This window comes from Chrysochloris asiatica, unplaced genomic scaffold (genome assembly GCF_000296735.1).
Source record: "Chrysochloris asiatica unplaced genomic scaffold, ChrAsi1.0 scaffold04380, whole genome shotgun sequence".
Classification (NCBI taxonomy): domain Eukaryota; kingdom Metazoa; phylum Chordata; class Mammalia; order Afrosoricida; family Chrysochloridae; genus Chrysochloris; species Chrysochloris asiatica.
The window spans coordinates 441-5,832 of record NW_006412898.1 but is presented as its reverse complement, the minus strand read 5'-3'; the positions used below and the strand labels follow the sequence as shown (position 1 = coordinate 5,832).

Sequence of the window (5,392 nt, the reverse complement as noted above, 5' to 3'; positions counted from 1 at the left end):
ATGAAGATTACAGCCCTGAAAACTCCAATGGAAATACTACTGTGTCCTGTGTCCTATAGAGTCACTATAGTTGATATCAACGTTATAGCAATAAGAATGTTTAAACCCATTATATTCACTCTTTCTCCTGTGTTGTTTCAAATTTTAAATTAGATGCTTAAATCTTTTAAGAAAACAATAAGGACATTTATAGACTGTTTATCCTAATGTTCCCTGTTATTGAGATTGTTTCCTTGGTAAAATATGTATGTGCATTATGAATTGATTTGTGGTTCCCAAATAAGATATATTTAATTCCTAAACCCTGCTCTCTGTGAACATGAATTTATTTGGAAATAGTCAATTTTCAGATGTAATAAGTCAATTTAACATGGAATTATATTAGTTTGTTTTTTTGTTTTTTTTTTTGTATAAGAACAGAAAAAGACACCAGAGTCCAGAAAACCCAGATGGGAAAAAGGCTAAATCAAGGCTGAGTCAGGGGTTGAAGTTATGTGGCCACAAGCCAAAGAAGTTGTAAGAGACAAGAGAGAAACATGCTCCAGGGTCTTTTTTATAGAATATGTCCCTACCAACACCCTAACCTTAGATTTTTAGCCTCCACAACCTTGAAAGAATAAATGCCTTTACTTTTATAATCACCCAGCTATCATAGAAAATGAATGCAATTTGTAATAATAATTTTCAAATTCATCATTGTAAATCTTTACTTAAAGGGACTTTTTCAAATTCACCAGCTGCTCCTCAGAAACTCTATACAGGGCTACTATTGGTAGGAACCAATTGAATGGCACTCAACAACAATATGGTCTTCTCTAATTTATTTCCAGAGACTGTCTTCTAAATCTTAAGCAGAATTCTTTTTATAAATTATTATTATCTGTTTTTCCTTAAAGATAAATTTGCAACTGTTATTCACCCAGTTTTTACTAAAGTTAACAAATATCAGTCTATTATATGTTAATATCAAATTGGGTGGATATGATTAGCTAATACTTTCCACATAATAATTCATATACTTCTCCACTGTCTTCTGGCTTTAAATGCTATTGTGATTTGAATACATTCTTATATACTCAAAGTTATATTTCCTTGAATCTTTCTACTTTGATAATTAAATAAATTTTTATTTACCATTATATAAATCTGTTTATTTGCCCCTAAGCTCAATGGGCTTTTTTAGCCCTGAAAATTCAGTTATTGATTTACTATGAATTTTGGAATATATTCTCTTTGTGTAGTGTTTAATTTCTTTGCTCCTCATTACTACCCTTTCTTAATTACTTTGTCATTTTTTCCTCCTCATTTACTTTAGCAATTACATCCTTTCCATTCTGGGTCAGTAATGTGTTTTTCATATTTTCCAGGATAGAATAAGGAGGAAAAATTATCCATTCATGTAAATACAATAGAAAATAGTAACCAGTCAGAGAGAAAACGTAGTTTATTTGTACTAACAAAAGCCAAAATTAAATTAAATAAATATACAACTGTGAGCCACTTATTTATGTGGCCCAGTTTACTTTCTACATTTTAAAAAAAGACAAAAGTTAAACACATAAACTTTATGCCTAGGTTTCATAAAATTTTATGCATGATACAGCCAAATTAAAAATAAATATTAAAAGACTAAAGTTAATTTAAAAACTCACTGATTTCATGGCAGAAATTGCAAAGCTCTTAGAAAAGAAAAAAGTCATTAGATTTCATGGTACAAAAATAAGAAAACCCTGATGAAAATATCTCACATTTCCATAGCAAATTCACATCAACTTGTATTTATAGAATTCTCCTTAGTCCGTAGAAATCAGTTCTGAAATTATAACTGGTTTTCTTATGAACTTTTACATTTTACATTAAAAAAAAAAGATATCTTGTTGTTTTGTTAAGTACCATGGAGTCTGTTCCGAATCACAGTGACCCTGCACAGGGTTTCTGAGGCTGCAAATCTTTACAGAAGCAGAAAGCCTCATTTTACTCCCTCTGAACAGACGGTAGTTCCGAACTGCCGATCTTGAGTTTAGTAGCCCAATTTGTTACCACTACTCTACCAGAGCTCCTTATATATCTCTTACTTATAGCTAAAAAAACAATGTTTCGGTTATATTTAGCATTACACAGAAAATATGAATCTCTTAATATAGTCTGCAAAGGAAATAGGTTTAATTTAAAGTTCCAGGATGCAAGTCAGAAAACAGTTCACTATAACATATACTGGACTCCTCGTGTGGCACTGTAGGATCAACATTGAATTGTGAACCACAAGTTCAGCAGTTTAAACCCACCAGCTGGTCCTCAGAAACCCTAGACAGGGTTACTATGAGTCGTAACAAACTCCATGGCATTTAACAACAACATAATACAAACAATTTATATGTTCAGCATGTGAAAATAATAATTAGTCAAACAATTCAAGATATTCATGTTGTAAATGAAGTGAAATAACTATGAAATGATTCTTTTCAGAAGATAGTATACATTTGAATATGCATGATACATTACCTAGAGACAGGTATCAGATATTATTTCATAAAATTTGACATAAAATCTTTAAATATATGAATGACTAAATTCCATTTTGTAACTATATTTCTGTTAGCAAGTTATGATTGGTTTCAAATCACACACACACATACACACACACAAAAGGACAGTAGTCGTGGATAGTCCCATTATTTAGGAATACCTGTTTCAAATATTTGCCATTCCTCTGTCAGTTTGCCATACTGTGGTGGCTTGTGTGTTGCTATGATGATACAACTATATCACCACTGTTTTGAATAACCATAGGATCACAAATGGTGGACAGGTTTCAGCGGAACTTCCAGACTAAGACAGATGAGGAAGAGAGAGGTGGATCCTTTCTGAATGATAAGCCACTGAAACCCTATAAATAGCACTGTAACATTATCTTGTCTGATAGAGTGAGGGAAGGTGAGCCCCTTATGTTGTTGGAAAGCACTCAAAATATGACTAAGGAACAGCTGTTTAATGAAACTGAAGATGACCTTAATGACATGAATGGAGAAAGGGTTTCAGGACTTTCTTTTACTGATGGAGCACAGTACAAAATGAGAAGAAACAGCTACAAACATTCATTTATAATCAGAACATGAAATGTATGAAGTATTACTAGGAATATTATTTGATGTTAAAAATGAAATGGAATGCTTAAGGATTGATATCCTAGGCATTAGTGAGCTGAAATGGCTTAGTATTGGCCATTTTGAACTACACAAATTTAAGGTTCACTATGATGAGGCTATCTACTCCTGTAAAGATTTACACCCTCGGAAACCCTATACAGGGTCGCTATGGATCGGAACCGACTCGATGGCACATAACAACAACAACAAATGATGAAAAACAACCACTCATCTGTCAGTTTGTCATACTGTGGTGGCTTGTGAGTTGCTGTGAGTCTGAAAGCTATGCCACCGGTATTTTAAATACCAGCAGTGTCACCCATGGTGGACAGATTTCAAATGAGATTCCAGATGAAGGAGTGATGTGCTCCTTCCGAAATTTAGTCTCTGAAAACCTTATGAATAGCAGAGAAACACTGTCAGATATAATGCCAGAAAATGAGCTCCACCGGTTGGAAGACACTAAAAATTCCACTGGGGAAGAGCTGACTCCTCAAAGAAGAGTTGACTGTGATGATGCAAATGGAGTAAAGTCCATGGGAGAAAAGCCTGCGGGACCTTCATTAGCTGATGGGGCACAACTCAAAATGAAGAGAAACAGCTATAAACATCCAATGAAATGGATATGAATGGATAAGTATGAATCTGGGAAAATTGAAAGTTGTCAAAAATGAAATAGAGCCCAGGTTGCCCAGCATAGCTTGCAGAGCTCAAGTCAAGATGGAGGAGTATGCGCGAGAACCTTGCCCCTGGCGAATTGTGGATGACTGTGGTGGGGCTTTTACCGATGGGCACCATAGGTGGTGGTGTCTTTCAAGCAATCAAAGGTTTTCGGAATTCTCCAGTGGGAGTCAACCACAGACTACAAGGAAGTTTGACAGCTATTAAAACCAGAGCTCCACAGTTGGGAGGCAGCTTTGCAGTTTGGGGTGGTCTGTTTTCCATGATTGACTATTGTATGGTTCAAGTCAGAGGGAAAGAAGATCCCTGTAACTCCATCACAAGCAGTGCCTTAACAGGAGCCATACTGGCAGCAAGAAATGGACCAGTGGCCATGGTTGAGTCAGCTGAAATGGGTGGCATTCTTCTAGCTTTAATTGAAGGAGCTGGTATCTTACTGACAAGATTTGCCTCTGCACAGTTTCCCAATGGTCTTCAGTTTGCTGAAGATCCCTCCCAGTTGCCTTGAACATAGTTACCATCCTCACCTTTAGGAGACTATCGACAATATCAATAGAACTGGTGCTCCAAGATTTAACAGAATGAGCTATAGTTCAAGAATAATTTTGGAAGACCACATTCCAGTCTGTTTTTAAAACCATAGATGGGGCAACTGTGGCCACATAGGCTATCAGAGACATTTAGCACATTTTGCTATTTAAAGGAACTTGGGGGGAGGCATTAAAATATAATGCATTTATTTATTCACACTTGGATTGCTTTTGTCAAAAAATAAATGTCTAATATTATAAAAAGAAAATATAATAAGTGCTTAAAAGATGAAGGACCAAAGGACAGGTAACCGTGAAGCATGACCATCATCACTTCCTCAGGGACTTCTCTGTCTGGTTTTGTGAGTTCTGTTATACAAACAATAAAAACTCCTGGAACTAGCTCTTTCTTTTATGATTAAAAAAAAAAAAATAGAACACGTAAACATCGATATCTTATGCATTAGTAAGCTGAAATTGACTGGTATTGGCAATTCTGAATCTAACAACCACATGGTTTACTATGCCAGGAATGATAAATTGAAAAGGAATGCTGTTGCATTCATTGTCAAAAAGAACATATCGAGATCGGTCATGAGGTCTCTGATAGGATAATATCCTGTCTGTGATAGGATAATATCCATTTGTCTACAGGGAATCCCAAGGAGCTCTGGTAGCATAGTAGTTACAAATCAGGCTGCTAACCTCAAGGTTGGCAGTTCGAAACTACCAGCTGTGCCATGGGAGAATTATGAGGCTTTCTGCTCCCATAAAGATCTACAGCCTTGGAAACCCTGTACAGGTCTCTGTGAGTCGGAACCAACTCTACGGTACTTAACAACAACAATAACACCCCAGGGAAACCCAGTTAATATCACTATTATTCAAATATACACACCAACCACTAAAGCTAGTAAGGATGAAATAGAAGAATTCTACCAACTTCTTCAATCTGAAATTGATCAAACATGCAATCAAGATGTATTAATCATTACTGGTGATTGGAATGCAAAGGTTGGAAGGTTGGGAGCAAAA

At 35.6% G+C, this 5,392-nt stretch overlaps 1 pseudogene; it reads left to right on the top strand.

The window, feature by feature from the left end:
* The first annotated feature begins 3,866 nt into the window (after window positions 1-3,866).
* LOC102818265 lies at window positions 3,867-4,383 on the top strand (annotated as a pseudogene).
* The last annotated feature ends 1,009 nt before the right edge of the window (window positions 4,384-5,392 follow it).